This window comes from Equus caballus, chromosome 17, assembly GCF_041296265.1.
Source record: "Equus caballus isolate H_3958 breed thoroughbred chromosome 17, TB-T2T, whole genome shotgun sequence".
NCBI classification, from domain to species: Eukaryota; Metazoa; Chordata; class Mammalia; order Perissodactyla; family Equidae; genus Equus; species Equus caballus.
In genome coordinates this window covers 31,070,483-31,089,573 of record NC_091700.1, presented here as the reverse complement: position 1 = coordinate 31,089,573, position 19,091 = coordinate 31,070,483, and the positions used below count along the sequence as shown (strand labels likewise).

Below are 19,091 nucleotides of genomic sequence, written 5' to 3'. Positions count from 1 at the left end.
CTACCTCAGAGCCTTTGTACTTACTATTTCCTCTGCATGGAATGTTCTTTTTCCTGTGGATCTTTGCATGAATCTCTTCCTCACTTAATTTAGATCTTGTCTCAAATATTAACTTACCAGCGAGGACTTCTTTGACCACTCTCTATAAAATTCCTGCCCCCTTCTCTATTTCCTCTTACTTTGCTTCATTTTGATTTTCCTTCACAGGACTTACCACTCTTTGACCTATATTTTATCTAGTTATTTATTTTTTGTCTCCGCAACTAGAATATAAATTCCTTGAGGGAACTTGCCTTCTATATCTATAGAGCTGCATTGCTAGTGCCTAGGGAAGTATCTAGAAGATTGGAGGGGCTCAGTAAATGTTTATTGAATAAATAAATGAGCAACATCTCTCAGGACTTTTAAACACATCTATAATTTTCTTTCTTTGGACCTGTTTGCCTTTCAGTTCTATGATGCAATTTTAGTAGAACCATTTCCTGTCCTGTATATATTTCCAACAAAATTCTCATCTATTCTACTAAACACACACTCTTCCTTTAGTTGGATTGGATGATAACCATTATCTCTTTGTTCACAGCACCTTTTATCTTTGAAGTCCAATCTGTTGAATTGCTATCCCTCTAACTCAAATTTTATTTTACATAGAGCACTTTGACTAGATAAAGTTTAGACAACGGACAAATTTGGTGGCACACATATGAAGGGTTGGCTGTCTAGAGGTGATCTTGGAGAAAACATTCTCTGTGGTAAAGTCTCATTTCTAAGAGAGTTAAGACCATAGAATTGAGAATGAATGTTTTATAGCCCAAAACCATGCTGCAGGAAAGCAGTGAGGATATATTCATTTTTGACTTTGACTTAGTTGTCTGAGGCCAACAGTCTTGGCTGATAGAAGGAAAATCTCCAGGTAGTCTCTTTGTTTTATGGACAGTCATGGCCTCAATGTTGGCTGTCTTTGCAATCATTTTGGAGTTGTCCTGCGTATTTACTCACACTATGACTGCAATGTGTGAAGAAAATGTAATTTGGTTCCTAAACAATTTACTTACTAAAACAGATCTAATCATCATCATGAGCCCTACTGTGTTGCAGAAAAAATTGTAAACCTGCCATGAATGATTTCTCAGTATCTTTAGGTTTAATACAACAGTGTGTGTAGAGTGGTGGCTCTGTGTGTGGAACATGTGTTATTTTAATTATGAATTTTTAAAAACATTTCTTACTAATTCCTTTCTACAAATGATTGAAAAAGCTGTAACTAACTTGTAGACAAATGTTCAGACTTCTTCCCTCTGGAAGAATGTCTTTATGGTGGCTCTGTGTGTAGGTCATCGTGCTAACCTCTGGATCCCTGCTCACCTGTGCAATGATGGTATCCCTGGTGTCCCTGACCACTTCTTCCATCTGGGGCATCTACTGCTGGTCTCTTCCCCAGGTTCAGTGGCTCATCCCTGTTGAAGGGCCCCATCTGAGTTTCATGACCTCATCGGCCTCTCTGGTGATGTCACTTTGTCCTTGGCATAGTAACTCCTTCTAGAAAGTTTCCTTGTCTGATTCTCAAACTCTTTGCTCAACAACCTAGAGGTATGCAGGGACTTCTGAGTCTTTTCCACATGACATGGAAGCCAAGAACTCAAATTTTCGGCTTACCTCTGGTGCACAACCACTGCTGTCTCCTGGGGCTGCCTCCAGAAGGTTGGATGGGGGTGGCATCTGGAGATGTAGCCTCTTTTCTAGAGCTACAAATGTAGCACGAGGAAAATAATCTCTGTGCTGTAGGCATTCCCCTCAGGATCTCACTGGGTTCTTGACTCAGGCTGGTGGTCGGGGGAGGGAGACACAAGTGGAAAGTTGAGGGGGAACCCCTGACACATATATGTTTTCCTCCCTCTCCGTCTCTTTCTTCCCCTCTCCATACTCCACTTGGGCTTTGTCTCCTCTTACTTTCCATCAGTGATTTTCGCTCTATTATAGCCTCTTCTTTCTTGAGGTGAACTTACCCTGGCCCCTGCCTTTGGGCAACAATATTGGAATTCAGAAAGAGAAGGTGGATTTCTGACTATAGGAGATCCAGAAATCTTACCTGTGTTATGTATGAAAACAATAGTATTAAAAATATTTAGTTGTATTGTATTAAAATACCATGCTAGGTGTTTTGAAGACTTAGCCTCTACTCTATATGAAGTGGGGCTAATAAAACTGCATTAAAGCGTGGTTGTGAGAATTCAAATGAAAAGAGCCAAGGAGAAGGCCTGGCTCATAGAAATTGGCTCAGAAATGTCTCACTGTCTCTCTTCCTAGGAGAGTAATGCAATGTTATTTTTTTTTCCTAGAGCATGAATTGTTTTAATTATGGATGTTTTAAAAATGTTTGTTATTAATTCCTTTCTGTAAATGATTTAAAGGCTGCCTCTCTTCTCTGTGCACTTAGTTAAAAGCTTTCCATCCTTAATGTAGTCTCTATAAAAGAAAATGTTTGAAAGCGATATTGTGTGCAGAAGATGCCAAGAAGCTATTACTTGTTAAGTAAACTGATAATGTTATTAAGATCCACAAGTGCTTATGATGATCATCTCACCAATCACCACAATTCTTTATTAGCTAGGAAGAAAATGCCTTATTTTCAATATGGAAAATCTGAGAGATGAGTTTTATGCTTTTCCCCAAATCAAGGCAAGTTAAATATTAGAACAGAATCTATCTTCACTGACTTGTAATCTGGTGTACTTTGTTTCTATAGGAAGAATATTGAATTAAACCCATGTTGGAAAGAAATAGAAAAGTAGATCATTTAAATTATTTTACAATTTAAGGCTTGGTAATGCTTGTTTTGATTTTGATATTTAAGAAATCTGTAATTATCACAAAGAAGTCATGCTTGACACAATTTCCAGGGCTTGTACCCACCCACTTCCTCAAGCACTTTGGATAAAAGCATTTCAATCTTAATGTAGTCTATAGAAGAAAATGTTGGAAAGAGGAATTGTGTACAGGAGATACCATAAAGTTATTACTAAGGAAAAGCCCCCCAAAAATTGAAAGCGGCTGCCTTCTATATATTGTAGAGTAATGGGAGAAGCAGTGAATATATTTTATCCTATCTTAGTTGGGAGCAATCAGTCAATACTAGACACTGAGATTCCTAAGTGATTTGATTTTTTCTGCTCAGGGGGAGTAAATTGGGCTTAAAGGACAATTGTAGTGCATTGTTAATTTGGGGGAGAAAGAATGCTTACCTCTATGTTTGGAAGGTAGTGCAGACATTGAGATAAAGATTTGGTGTTGCTGCCTCTCCTACAGCATGGAGCACAGTTGAATTCCAATGACTAGGGGTGGGTCACTCTGTTAGAATAATTCAATATTTATTCATTAGTCAATCATGTGTTCATTCCTTCAACAGACACCATGCTGAGTGCTGAGGATATCAAAGACACAAGCTCTTCCTCTGAGGATGAGTTTCTGTGTCTGCAAAGATTATCCGGAAAAGAGGAGGTTCAGGGATTAGTACAGGATATCCCTGATCTGAAATCTTACAGCAACAACTGTGGCTTCTAGTTGTACAGATAGGATTTTTGATAAATTAAAAGGGGAATCTGGGCCCCTTTGACTGAGCCAAGGGATAGAGCAGATACCCTCAGACCCAAAAGAGAACACCTCCTAGTTGAAAATGTTGAATCAGGTAAACAGAGAACAACATGAGAAGTCATGTGACCCGAATTCATACCTTGACTGGGGTAACTTCTTGGAGTAAAGAGAGTAGAACAAGCCCTGGGGTGACCACTCAGCAGACTTTTGGCTCCTGGGAGAATTTAGTGTTAAAATAGTTTTGATTCTAAGTTAGCAAGTGATAAAGGAGGGCACTTCTTATGGCACAGTAGGTGGCTGTAAGTATCTATAGATAAATCTATAATATTTATTTCATTTTTAGTTCTAGTCAAAACATCCTTCTGAGATTTCCTTTGGCTTCTGAGTAGGAGCTTGGTCAAAAGCGAAGTATGACACTACCATATGTGCACAACACAGAATTTTATGAGGAAAAACCAGGAATGTGGACTATACATAAAATTTCATAAATTCCTTGTTCATCCTTCCATCTGTCTATTCATCAATTTGTTCATAAAATATTTATCAAGCATTTCCTCAATTCCAGGCATTTTGCCTACCACTGAAGATGCAGCAGTGAATAAGATAGGTACACCCTATGTTAAGAAGTGTGTAGTATTGCTTTCTCTGCTTTTGAATTACGCAGAATTGAAGAAAAAAATATTATGGAGCCCCTTTCTCTCAAGGTCTGTCTATTGGGGTGCAATTTAGAAGTAAGGCCAAAATATTCACAAAGGATTGTTTCCCTTTGTTCTGCCCCAGTCTGCTTTGTGAGAACTCAGTCTTCCCCTAAGGGTTTTGCACAAGCTCAGGGGTATCTTGCATTTATTCCATATGGAATTTGCAGTTTCCCCCCTCTTTGCCAGATTACAGAGTCTTCTATTTCTGTTAAAGTTAATAGGAACAGATCTGTTGTCTGCCATTTTCCTCATAGCTCCAACAACTACCCACTCTTCTCTCTTCTCATTTCTCTGAGAAACTAGAAGCTACCATGAGGGAAATTCTTCATCTTTCCAAAACCAAGTCTACCTGTCTCTTAGCAATGCTATAATGAATGACTGTCCCTGTTCCCGTGGAAGGCCAACTTCTCCACTTGAGCTCTGGATTCCATCCTCCCATCCTTTTCCATCTAATGGGACTTGGCTCCAGTAATTTTCCCTTCTCTTTCCTGCTTCTCTCTCATGTAATCCTCCCTCTCTCCTAGATCATTTCCACCAGTATGAAAACATAATGCATGCAAAGTGCTTAGGGCGGAGACTGTGCCCAGGAAGGGCTCAATACATATTGACTATTAATATAATTATTAATATCATCATAGTCTTCTTCTTCTGGATCACCCACAGTGAGCTTTGTCATAGTGAATAGTATCAGCTTTCCATATTCAAGTTTTGAAAAAACTCTCTCCAAAGACTGTTACCAGGACCAACATTTAGGCACTCAGGATTAAGGCTTTTAGTATTTTCTGTATTTATGTGAACATTATTTCAGAAAATACATAGGAAGACAGAATGAGCTGACACCTCAAGATATCTATGCTCTCATGGTGGTTAATGGGGAGATCCCAATAGAAAATGTATAATTTTAAGTGTTGCCCTCATGACAATTTATTTGGAAGAATCTTAAAAATACAAGCAGGAAAATAGCTCAAAAAATTCTTAGCATAATATACAGCACGGTGACTACAGTTAATAATACTGTATTGCATATTTAAGGGTTGCTAAGAGAATAGATCTCAAAAGTTCTCATAATGAGAAAAAAATTCTGTAACTATGTGTAGTGACAGATGTTAACCAGACTTATTGTGGTGATCATTTCACAATATGTACAAATATCAAAATGTGATGTTGCACACCTGAAACTAACGTAATGCTGACTGTCAGTTATACCTCAAAAGAAAATTCTTAGCTCAATGGGAAAAGGGATTATTAGTTAGTATTTTGATTAACTATTGAGTGCTGAAATAGGCATAAGGCACGACTTTTCTCTTCAAGGCACTGCTCTAAATGATAAGAACATACAGAATTTTTTTATGTAAGAAGAGGATTTATTAGTGGGTTCTCATTGTGATTTACAGGGCAAATTCTAAAAAATTTACCATTCTGGAGAAAGGTAGTTTCTCTTCCAAGATTTATACTTCATTCTCATTTGAAATTTGTATCTTCAGAGACTCCTGGAGTTCATATGTTGAGAGTTTTAAAACCCAGGTGGAACCAGTTAGAAGGCATGCTGAAAGTTTATACTAGCAAGGACAGAGAAGGGTATAGACTAGGAACCCCCAAGACTGGGACTCTGAGAACTCACCTAACAGCAAAACTGACTCCTATAGTGGACATTTTAATTTTTTCAGCTCAGGGTCGATTCTCCCTGCTTGTGATAATAACATCCCAGTGGTGCTTTGGAGAATCTCTGCTCTTCTGTTGCATCTGGACAGTAGTGGTACCTGTCTTCCTCTGGCCAATGGGTGGGCACATGGCCTAAGCTTAGCCAACCTGATGCCTTCTCCCTAGAATTGAAGTACTGGAGAATGTGTTCAAGGGAGTCCATTTCAATGTGTTTTTATTTATTTATTTTCCAATGTGGTTTTTTTCTTCCATTAAAGAAGCTCACAATCATTTGTATTGCTTGCAACCAAAGAATACGTACTGATACACAACCCGCCCCAAGTGAGGGGACAACCTGCTGTATCACAAGGTTTATGGGGATGTGGTTACCTTTCTCATGAAATAGTGTTTGTTTTCCGGGGGTCTAATCGGATCAGTTTTCTGGACCTATCCCGTAATGGAGGTTACCTGGCATTGGACCATTTGATCCCTGGGAAGGGGAGGAATGAGAGTCGGAGAATTTGGCAAGAGCTAAGCAGAGGATCAGGGTCAGGGACAAACCAGTTGGGGTTCAGGAGAGTGCTCCAGTCTCATAGAAATTGAAATTTACTTCTAAAACCAAAGCAACAAAAAACTGAGAGTGGTGGAGATAACTTTACAGTTTGGGAGGCACAATCCCTGGGGTGCCATCAGGTTCATCAAGTAATGGATTTAAGGAAGAAACCAACTCATGAATGAACTAGTTGAGGAGAATGGAGTTCCTAGCAGTATAGATTTAAAGGATTCACATAGAACTGGGTTCAAAACCTAGGTTCAAAATCTGGGTTCTTCCTCTGCTAATGATAAGACTTGGAGAAGTCCTTAAGGGGTGAGCTAAATGTGTCTTCCTCTGGGATATTTTCCTTGTACTTTCCCCTTTCCATCTCTCCCCCTGTGCTGGTTTTGATGCTCCCATGTGCCCCATGGGTAACCTCTACTTTCCTTATCATAGTGCCTGTAAACTTCAAGTTATTTGTCTCCCCAACCAGATTGTCGACTTTGCAAAACAGCAGCTTTCTCTTTCTTATTCACCTTTCTATCCTCAATGTCAAGCACAGTGCCTGACACTTAATAAAAATGTGTTGTGGTGCATTGAATAAGCAAAAAGGAGGTTGAGGAGATAAAAGAGAGGTAGAAGGAGATTCTGTGAAAAGCAACACAACGGAAAGTCCTTTTACTTCTTGTAGTGTTACATTAAGTAATGTGTTTATGAGGTACTGTATCTGAGGTCAATTCTAAATGATAAAAATAAGAGGTACCCTGGCAGTAATTACTGATTTTTAATAATAATGTAAAACTTGTCTAAGGCACGTTAAGTCTTCTCACACAGGGGATTTTTTATTATACCAGACCAATCAGCTAATATATGTAGGAAAAGGCTTTGCTTCACAATGACATATAACAATTTTAATAGCACCTATTAAAGTGCTTTACACATAATAGTTGTTCAGCAACTATTTGTTGATGGAGCAAATATTTTCAGCAAAATTGGTCTCTTTTTATAAAACACTATTAAGGCTAAGAATATCTACTCACTGCTTAATTCTACAATAGCTCACATTACAGCAAAAGATTAGATAAGAATAAGAAAAAATCTTATATGTTTTTCCTGGTATAAGATTTGGGTCATAACTTATTCTTACTCACCCAACCAATGAGGTCTGGAGTTATGAATTGGATTGCAGCACATCTTGTCACCTGACACATTCTTTCATAAAGAACTTTTGATAAATCTTAACTGCACACATTAACTGCATTAAGGTCTTAATCCTACATGAAAGAATATCTCTGTTTGATTAACGAGAAAGGCTCATTTTCTTCCTCTTGCTAGAAAATAAAAGCTTGTAATATTTGAAAAGGTAGACTCTGCCAATGGACTTCTGTCTCTATAAATCATCATAGACAGTGATTCCTTGCAAAACAGGTTTCATGTAATATTTATGTAAGCTGTACGTGACCTTGAATGAAAGCAAGGGTTAGAAGAAACAGTGTTCCTATTGTTTGACAAAACACTTCACTATTTCGTCAAATATTACTTACTCAGGTCATATGTGATTTTCTTTTTCAATGGAATAGAAATTGTTTATTTTAAAGCTCCATTTTGGAAAAGTATGACATTTCTTTTTAGAATAAATACTATTTTATCTTGTACTTGTAGGAAACCTCTTTCAATAAGCAAAGAGGAATACCAGCAACAAAGCTGTGTATAGAATGGATGTGGGTACGCAGAACATTAAAATGTCCTCTTACCATTCACAGAGTTGATTCTGGAGAGATTCATGAAAGCAGATGGGAAAGATCAGATGTGTGAGAGGTAGGGTGCAGGTTGCTGTGTCTGATAAATATGTACGCTTATCCAACTTTGCAGCTCTTGAAGAAATTCTGAATAGTTAGGATACTCAGTAATAATGAGTTGTAGCCTGTCCTATAGATTGTATTAGCTGTGTGACCTTGGGCAATTCATTTAACTTCTCTGAACTTTTCACTGCCCATAAAATGAAACATAGAGTCCTTATCTGGATTACCTGCATTATAAGGCTTCCACTACCTCTCCTGCTTACCACCCCCTTCCCAGCACTCTAAGTTCCAGTCATATTCAACTCCACATCACCTCCTGTATTTTCTTTAGAACACCCTCTGAAAAGATCTTGTTCATGTACTTGTTTTCCTTCACCAGACAGTAAGTTTCATGACAGGAGGGATCTTGGGTATTGTTCTTATCATATACCAAGCACTAGAACAATGCCAGAAAATTAATTGGTACGTAGAAATAATTGGTGAATGAGTTCTGGGTATATACCCAAAAGAATTGAATGCAGGGACTCGAATAGATACTTAAATACCATGTTCATAGCAGCATTATTCACAATAGTCAAAAGGTGAAAGCAACCCAAGTGTCCATCAATGGATGAATGGATAAACAAACTGTGGTATATATATACAATGGAATATTATTCAGCCCTTAAAAGGAAGGGAAATCCAACGTGCTACAACATGGATGAATCTTGAGGACTTCACGCTAAGTGAAATAAGCCAGACACAAAAGAACAAATACTGCATGATTCCACTTATAAGTGGAACATACACGAGGTTCCTAGAGGAGTCAAATTCATAGAAACGGAAAGTAGAATGGTGATTGCCAGAGGCTGGGGGAAGGAGGAACAGGAGTTGTTATTTAATGGATATAGAGTTGTAGCTGGAGAAGATGAAAAACTTCTGGAGATGGATGGTGGTGCTTGTTGTACAACAATGTTAAAGTTAACTTAATGCCACTGAATCGTACACTTACAAGTGGTTAAAATGGTAAGTTTTCTGTTACGTGTATTTTATGACCAAAATAAATGGTGAATCAATCAGTGTGGAGGTTCTTCACATAAGTGGGTCTCCCTCCCTGGAACACTGTCTTCTGTCATTCCTCTACCCTTGCCACAACCTCCCCTTATTCCTCCATCTAGCCAACTCCTAGTTATATGTTGGCTCTCAGCTTAGATCAGGGTTTCTCTTAGCTGCAGCACTGGTGGCCTTTTGGACTGAATAACTCTTTGCTGTGGAGGGCTGTCCTATGAGTGAGATTTCGAAAGTGATTTAACAGCATCCCTGGCTGCTACCCACTAAAGGCCATTAGCCCACAGCCTCCCTACCCGCCCCCCCCCCCGACAATTGTGACAATCAGAAATATCTTGAGACATTGGGAAGTGTCCCAAAGGTGGGACGTGGGGGAAAAATTGCCACTGGTTGGGAACCATGATTTAGATGTTACTCTCACTTTCTCTGGAAGTCTCGGCCAAGAGCAGTTTTGGGGCATCTTTTCTCCCTTAGTGCCTCTATTCAATTCCATCCTTTCCTGTCATGGTACTTATCACACTTGAATTACACTATCTCTACCACTAGACTGGCAACTACAGCACCTATCACAGTACCTGGCATATAGTGGGTGCTCATTATTTACTTTCTGTTTTATTGCTTTGAACTCAGTTTCCTCATCTTCAAAATGGAGATGATACTAGATTGCTTCCCAGAAATGTGGTGAACATCATTTAATAAGAGAAACACTTTTTTAAAAAATTATAAGGCATTGTATAGAAATGAGTTCACATTATTATTGTTGTAATAAAATCTTCACTTGGCTCTAACCTAACAGAGTTTATCCTCCCAACCTCTAACACTTCCTACCGTTCATTTGCTGTCCTTAAACAAGGTACTATATCTTCCATAGCTCTCCTGTATCACTTAGTAGGTCAGTGGCTGTGGGGACAGAGTAAGTCCTACTACTAAGAATAATTTTGTCTTTAGAAATGAAGTCTGGGTACATTAAAGCCATGAGTTGGAAATGTACTAGAAGATGGCTAATTTGGAGCTTGATCTTTGGGAGACAAAAACTAAAACACAGGTAAGAAATGAATTTATTTGTCCTTACGGATTTTTACAAAAGAGTTCTATACCTACTATACCTAAAATAGATAGCTTAATTGTTGTCATTAATTGCCTGTGAAGATACCAAGCACAGAAGGAGAAATCAAAATTGTGTTCAGTTTATCTGTTCTGATAGAAATAACTTAGAATTATGGTTTCATATTTGAAAAATTCTTTTGTTGTTGTTAATGTTTGTCAATTGGAGTCAATATGTATTATAATCAGAGGGTTCATGTTCCTATACAAATAAAAAGGAATGCAATATATTTCAAGTCACAAACTAAACTGGAGGAAACAGGTAATAGTATGAGCTTTAGAAAAATTTAGAAGCAGATGATGTACTAAAGACAGAGCAAAGAAAACAATTGCCTGAAACAAAGAATATAAATAATATTATTGAGGAACAATGGCATAGTTTGTTAATTAAAAGCTAAGTTTGGGGCTGGCCCTGTGGCCGAGTGGTTAAGTTGGCGCGCTCCGCTGCAGGCGGCCCAGTGTTTCGTTGGTTCGAATCCTGGGCGCGGACATGGCACTGCTCATCAGACCACGCTGAGGCAGCATCCCACATGCCACAACTAGAAGGACCCACAACGAAGAATATACAACTATGTATGGGGGGCTTTGGGGAGAAAAAGGAAAAAATAAAATCTTTAAAAAAAATTTAAAAAAATAAAAAAAAAGCTAAGTTTAAATTACTTAAACAGGAGAATATGGAGGAGTTGAGATGGTAATCACGACCTTTGTACTTTATCCTTCTATCTCTTCATTCTCTCCTCATCATTTAGTAGGCATTTATGTGACAGGAACTGAAAAGTGGCTCACTTAGCACCCACTCCAGCCCCTATTTATCATGGTTTCCTGAACTATTGAGGCAGGAAGGTTGAAACTGCATTTCCCAGACTCCTTTGCAGCTAGGATTCTGCACGTGAGCTGTGTTTCCTCAAGCATATATAACCTGTCTGAAAAATGCTTCAGTATATCACTTATAGGCTCTGCATGATATGATGGCACCCTCTGGAGTTGTGCAGAGTATAACTCTTTTGTAGGGTAGACTTGGAAGGAAGGAGTGAATAATGAGTGGTTGCTATAAGTATGTGGGGAGATAGAATCTTCCGGCAAGTATGATGGTGCAATGTTTGGTTCTTCGAGGGAAGCTTTGATAAAGGAACTATTGGTCATATCATTGGCCTGAGGCAGTAGGAGTGAGGTTTCAGCTAGAACAGTCCCTTACAGGGTCTGAGTGTTCTGCTGACTGAGAGTTTTTGGTTGAGTAACATCCAAGCTATGCAACCTGCCTCTCCTAGAAATTTTGTTAGCTGCACCTTGTAGTAATTCCTTTTCTACAGAAACTAGCTAAATTGAATTATGTTTCCAGAAACTATGGAAGCTGACAGACAACATCTGTGATAGGTACTGTAAACAGAAATAGGGATTTATGCCCAACTCTTCATTCTTGCTCACTAATGTTCATCCCAAAGGTCTTTGCAAGTCTTGAGGAGGGGGCAACAATAAGCATGTAAATAAACAATAACAGTAAAATTTAATGGATTCTGTTATAGACTTGTAATACAAACTGAAATAGCACAAAAAAGGAACAATGGCCTAGAAGGCAAAATGGCCAAGAAGAGTTATTGCACCAGGAAAGTTTTCGTAGAAAAGGTATCATTTGCATCGGATCTTTAAGAATGGATAGACGTATCTCAGGTGAAGGAAGTGTGAAGGATATTTCAAGAAGAAGGAACAGAATGTTCCAAGTTATGAAATGATGAAACAGTATAGGGCATTCAGCAAAGTGTAAGGGTTTTGCCATACAAGTGGGGTATAGAATTGATGTCAAGTGGGGTGAACCTTGGAAAAAAGGTGGGGCCTTGTATGTAAGACTTAGAAGTTTGACTTTGAGGATTTTGAGCAGGGGAATAGCATATGTTTCAGGAAGATTACTTGGGCAGCCATGTATAGAATAGAAGCGGGGGCACTATTGGAGGCAGGATGTAGGGAAAATTTAAGAGTCTACAGCAATAATCTAAGAGAGAAATGGTGAGGCTGTGGCACAAAGAATGGAGAGAAACAGATGGATTAGAGAGATATTGTAGTTGCTGGCCCGTTGCAGGAACCCAATAAACATTAACTGAATGGGATACAACAGGGGAAAGTTGAACATAACTGAAGTGTTCTTGGCTTGGGTGAATAGGAGGAAAGGGAGCATGCTTTTCAGTAAATGCTCAGAAAGTGTGCTGGTGGTGCTGTTAGTCTCTACCTTTATTTACAAGCAGAAAAAATGTAATAATCTACATTCTAATATAGCCATTCACTTTTGTCCACTCATTTATTCAACTGTTGGTGTCATACCCCCTGGGCTAGGCATCGTGGATTACATAGTGATTTAGCTAGTCTAAGCAGGATAGCAGGCATAAAGCAAACAGTGATAGAATGATTAATTATAGTCAGGATGAGCACTCTGAAGGGTAAACCCAGAATACTACAAGATAGGGAAGGTTTAGGGATATGTGAGCCAGAGGAATAGGTATTGTGGAATAATGAACATTATTGGTATAGTGAAACTAAAACTTGTTTTACCGAAGGGGATTGTATTTTTAAAAATCTATCACGCTATCCAGATTTCATAAAGGCCTTTGTTCTTATATCCTTAAGGCATTATGCTATGGTGCCATTGTTGGAAATCTTTTTCTGTGCAGGGCAAATCTACCCATTCATTCTCCCTTCTGCCACTATTAGTAGAGACTCTTCTGATTAATTATTACTAGCAAATGTATCTCTAAAACACTACACTAAGTGGTAACATATTAATGAAGATGAATTTGAGGGCCTATTCACACTTCTTGATGGAAGGGAGCTGGACTATGCTGACAACCAATTCCATTAATCACTTTCTCTTAGATTTACTATGCGCTTGAGTTTGTTTTTCAGTGTGGATTCTTTTCTCTATTTGAAAATAGATACTTTCTGCAGATAAAGGAAATGCCTGTAAGATTTACGGTGACATCAACCATACTAATTGATCAAGAAAGGCTGCATGGGTTACTGAGGAGAACATTTCTAGGTTGGCAGACCAATGCAAGTCATATATTGGAGTTGGCTGTCCCTTCATCAATGACAGTCTGTCTCTATGTGTATCAAATTAATTGAAGAAACCTGAAGTAAAGTACAATGTTTAATTGGTCTGAAGCAGTGTTTTTCAAACTGTAGGTTGCAGCTCTTTAGTAGCTGGTGAAATTGATTTTGTGGGTTGTGTTCAGCATTTTTAAAAGAGGAAATAGAATTTGACAAGTCATGAAAATAGCAAAGAATATTTCATATAGAAAGAGTAAGTAATGTTTTGTAAAACTTTCATGTCATATGTATGTATATATTATATATATATATTGTATATGCATGCAAGTAATATGAAATATTTATTTATATATAAGCTTATTTATTATGTATGCACTGGGCCAATATGTATAATGTCAAGGAAGCTTCAAAGCCATAGATCTGGAAAAAGAATTCTAGAAAAAGCCCCCTTCAGTCAGATCTTCCATTAAAATACGTAATCCAAATTAATTTCTTACTATTGCTTAAAGCACATTGGAGACTACTGAAACTATTGGGATGGAGAATTATTTAACAAATCTCTGCTCCAAATGAATGCTGGGCAAAATAAGAAAGAAAAGTTCTTCGTGGTTTGGTAAATATGTATTTAACATACTAAATAAAGGTGTTTCAAACTCTCAAGGTGTACTCATTTTGTTATTTAGGAAGAGCTCTATTTTTTTTTTTTTTTTTTGCATTTAAGGAATTCTGTATCAAATATGTGAGAGGGATTGACACATTTTCATAAGTACATTAAATATAGTAACCCAGAAGAGATTAGAGACTCAGACTTTGAGTTCTGTTTTTATATCTGACAACAGATTGGTTTGCGATCTATGAATATTCATTATGAATTTCTTCTTTCTGACCCATATTTAAGTACTTATAAATAGAAATACTATTATTTATTTTATTTTGTAAATAGCACTATTTTGTAAATAGTAATTTCTTTAATATAGCATATTGGGATTACACTTTGGAAGGCTTAACTATTGGCATTCTTTTTCCATTTCTACCATATGTAAAAGGCAAAGCTGTGGTTAACGTTTTGTTCTCTATCACTATGGCCATTCTCCAAAGATTCCTGCTTTTGATTTCTTACAGAAACTTATTTCATTGCTTTGTAACATCAATCTCATCCTTTTCACTCTTCACTGCCTGGTCTCGAATTCAGCCTTCCAAGATAACAATTAAGCCTAATAAATAAGTGACTGGTACTATATAAATCCCCAGGGTTTTTCTATTCCCTAGTATATAGATGCTGGCCATTCCATGCCTTCCCACAACTCCATTTTAGAAATTTTGCCTCACACATAGTCCAGAAGGGGCAAACTTATTACCATATGATTCTGACTCCTGACCAGAGCTGACTCAAAAGGAGTGGGGGCTTGAGCTAAGCCAATGAGAATGGAGGCAACGATGAGTATCGAAACAATTAGTCTTGCAGAGCTAAGGTGGGAATCTGTATCCTGGGGAACCGGAACCACCTACCTGTCAATGATTCAGGAAAGAAGAAACAATGGTTTTGAAGAGAAAGTTATAAAACTAGAGGCCAGAGCAGAGACGCAGAATTGAGGGAAGCCAAGTGGCTTCGAGAGATGGAGAGCAATCTTGGTGCCCATCTTCCGTTCTAACTCCCAGCCCTGCCTGAACTGGGCTGTGCTTCAGTTTCATTCCCTGGAACTGTGAGATCCCTCTTTATTCAAACTACCTTGAGTAAATTTACGTTTCTAAATGTGCTCTGATGAAGACATTTCCCTTTGTTTAGCTCACCATGTTTCTCTCCCAACCCAATCTCTTCATGCTACTCAACTGTGATCCTTTCTCTGGGATTCACAACCATCTTATTTCTTCTGTTGCCCTGTAATTTGTCTCTAAAGCCCCGTTTCTTGTCACACTTAGAAATATTGGCAATGCTAGAAAACTAAAATGAAAGCAGAGAAAAATGATCATGTTATTTTAGTCAGAGTTGAACTGAAATGTGTTTAAATTTTTGAATTAGAAAAAAAAAGACAATCAAAGCCCACCACTTATTCAATATAGGTTAGTAAACCCCATCTTTTTGTTTCTTTTTGCTTCTAGTATTTATCCCAGGTTTTTCGTAAACACATTGTTTTCTTCTCAACCTGTAAAACTTAAGATGTGTTTCCTACAAAACAAGATAGTGAAGAGCTGTGCAGTTTTCAATTGGGATTGATTTTTCACTAGTGTTTAAAATCACACTGGCTTTGGACAGGACTTTGCCTTAAGAAAGGAGTAGATTTCATACCAAAACTAAATGGTCAGTATCTTAGAATAGGATTTTCTCCTGGATAAACAACTGGCCTCCAAGAAATATGATTCAAATAACCCAATATGTTGATATTCACTAAAGTAATTATAAATATTAACTTTATGGAAACTTTGGTTCTTTTGATCAAATATATACTTATTCTAATTATTGTCAATATTTTAAAAATCTGATATTTTAGTAGTTTTTGTGGCCTAGCAAACATTAAGAGATAACTTAAAAAAATACCTAAATCTTCTGTCTTAGCACTTAAGAATGACTAATACTACTCAATAAAAACTCTACATGTAGCCAAATTACAGTAACTACGTTCACAAAAAGGACAGATTTTGAATCCATTTATCAGATTCTCTTCAAGTATTTCAAAGATGTTAAGTAATTATACCATTAATTATTCTATTAAGGCCATTTGGTGAAGAATATAGGAACAAATGACTTCTGGGAAAAGCTACTGATAAGACATTTACAAGGTACACACTTTCACTAAGTAGGCAGTACTCATTCCATGGCTTTCATTGGCCAAGAATTCTATGTGCAACACCTACATTTATGAGAAGAAGGTACCTTAGAAATTCTGAATTCAGATTTCAGCAGTGTCATAGACCTTATGTGTAGTCCAAGTTATTTTTCTCTTTGTATTCTCTTTACTCTTCTATCCAATGAGTAAAACTAAAATCTATTTCTCTCACATGTTAGAAGGTGCTTTGACAATAAGAAACATGAAATAAATGCTAAATATTTCATTGAATTGTAAAAGTGGGGGAAGATGTGTAACCATGGGACAAGTTTAAACTGACCCCATCTTATCAACAGAATGTAAAGAGTTGTTTTTCAGCGACAGTGAGCCAAAAAGGGCAAGTCATGTAGCAGGGCACATGTAGAGGAGAAAATCTTGACCTGAAATAACACCTGGAACCAAAGATTCCCCCCTTCCACCTAACAGAACCAAAGGACGAGGACATGACTGGCTATTGAAAGCTGGACTCTTATCAGAAGTGAGGTCTACTGCCTAGGAAGCTCCACTGTTAAAACCCCTTCCACACCTTACCGTAAATGTTTAGAGCCCTCCAACGGACACCTGCCTGGCCGGCGCTTCCGCGTATCAGCCTGTTCCCCCAACCTCTTAAATTTTGCCCCAAACCCTGGATCAAGGAGACTGACTTGAGAGCCTTGCCTCCTGTCACCTCGCTGGTCGACCTCACAATAAAGCCTTTTCTTTTCTCAAAAGCCAGTGGCATAATAATTGGCTTTTGTGTGCATTGGACAGAGAACCCTCTTTTTGTGCAGTAACAGATGTGATTTACTATTGTTTGCATGCTAAAAAAAATGTTTGCATTGTTCCTGTGTGAAGCAGAACTGATACACTGAAAGAATTTAGGTGGGATTAAAACCAAAGAGACACAGCGAGGCATTCCTTAAGGAGGTAGCTACTTGCAGTTTATTGTGTATAAACAGTTGTTATGTGATCTATTGAACTACTTTTACGCATTTTCTCTGCATAGTCCTTGACTGTGAGGTTGAGAAATCAGACCACTGTTTGAGTGTCACTAGGAAAAGTGGCTGGAATTTAACTCCAGAGGATCCTCTGAGAATAGTTGGTAATAGATCCACGTTGAAATGAGCTTTATGAATGAGACTGATGAAGTGCATGACACCAGTATATCTAAAATAACTATCCCACTCTTAAGAACAGGTATCTGAAGAACTAGCGCTGTACATACCAAAGAGACAGAAAGAGTTGGAGCCTCTCCCCGTTCATTTGTATTCATTGCCAAAATCTGGTTATCATTGTAAAGCATTCCCTTAGTCCAAAGAAAAGAGATGTTATCATTGCCCCTGTTCCATTCTGTTTATAAGCACATCATTCTGGATTACATCTCCATTTACCATCATACAATCTACAGTCCTTCTGGTACTCTGTACTTAAGGAGAATACTTTATTCATTTATATGAGATTTAAAAAGTGTTTAATGTACATTATTGTATGGATGCATTTTGTATTTTTTTTTCTGGTAAGTGCTGGTGGCTAGAGGGCAGAGGTGGGCACCCTGAACCATAACGGGAACTGCTCACCCATAGTAGTCATTTAGTAAACAAAGATGATGGAAGCTGAATTGTGCTGATTACAAAGATGCCGTGGGAAAGAAATTTCTAGAGTGGATTCCTGACCAAGAATATCTATTTTTTGTTTATTTTTTATTTGTTATTTGTTTTAAAATAATTAAAATGGCTATACTTGTCAGCAACAAAGTCCTATTAACCACCGCCTTTTTCATATGAAGGAGAGAAAATGCATTTGCTTTGCCTGTTTAAATCGAGAGCTGTGAGCTTGCCAAAGGACAAGACTGGAATTCCCCTGAAGCAATAAATATTGCTGTGGATTAAAGAAAGAACCATTTCTTTTCTCAAAGTGCGCTCTTTATAAATAGGAAGCAGATGCAGTAACAGGAGAGTGAGATGTTGCCCTTTCTGAGAGGAGGAGCTCAGTTGGAAGCTGCATGACATCAGAATCTAGAGATTAAGGCAATGAAGGGTCAATGTGGTCAGAGATTGTTTTTTAACAAGAGATATTCACACTAGTCGGTAGGCTCCACTCTGTTTGCATGATAAACATCTAAAAAGAATGTTTGTGTTCCCAATAGAAGTCATATTGTCTTCCTGTGAGTTACAGAAGAGAACTCATTGCCGGTCACCTTTGTTCAGACACTTCAGTTTGTTCCCAGGCTCTGACAAGGAATGCTTTAAAATGGCTGTGAACTGAAAGAACTTTCTGGTAACCAACATGCAAACGAGCACCCCAAACATTCCTCACTGCTGCAGAGTTCAGTGTGGGTTGCTTGGAGTGCTCATTTGCATGTCAATCCCTGTGGTCTTCTGCTCACTGCTATTTTTCTTCATTGCTAGGTTTTAGTTCAAGGAGTCAGTTGGTGACTTTGGAGAACATTGTGATAGCACTGGTGTCTCCTCTCCACCTTTTGGTAACTTGTCTCACTATCTTTTTACTCGATCGTAGGTGTACTTCCTGATAAGCACCATAGCCTTTTAGTAGTCTTGAGAAAATTGTTCTAGTGTTTCCTCCCCTTTATTTTACTGTCCATCAATTTTTCAAAGTGATTGCATAGCTCTGGGTTATTTCAAATAGATGTGAACCATGCTTCTTGTCATATCTCCAGTGATTGAATAGCCCCCAATCAGACGGTTAAAAATGAGGGACTAATTGAAGACTGCTCCTGCTCCTAGTATTATTTGTTATTTATACTCATTATTCTTCTAGAAAAGATTCGAAGGGCTTGTTTCATTCACGTATGGGTAATCTAGTATATCAACTG

The 19,091-nt window shown here is 38.0% G+C and overlaps 1 long non-coding RNA gene across 1 annotated transcript in view; it reads right to left on the bottom strand.

Annotated features, from left to right (window-relative positions):
• LOC138918501 (uncharacterized) overlaps window positions 1-16,967 on the bottom strand; it is a 30,874-nt gene extending 13,907 nt beyond the window's left edge. Inside the window, exons 1-3 of the long non-coding RNA XR_011427941.1 lie at window positions 16,811-16,967; window positions 3,243-3,348; window positions 1,657-1,823 (exon numbers count right to left, since the gene is read on the bottom strand). This is a non-coding gene — a long non-coding RNA (uncharacterized lncRNA). The remainder of the gene's footprint in view (window positions 1-1,656; window positions 1,824-3,242; window positions 3,349-16,810) is intronic.
• Between the last annotated feature and the right edge of the window lie 2,124 nt (window positions 16,968-19,091).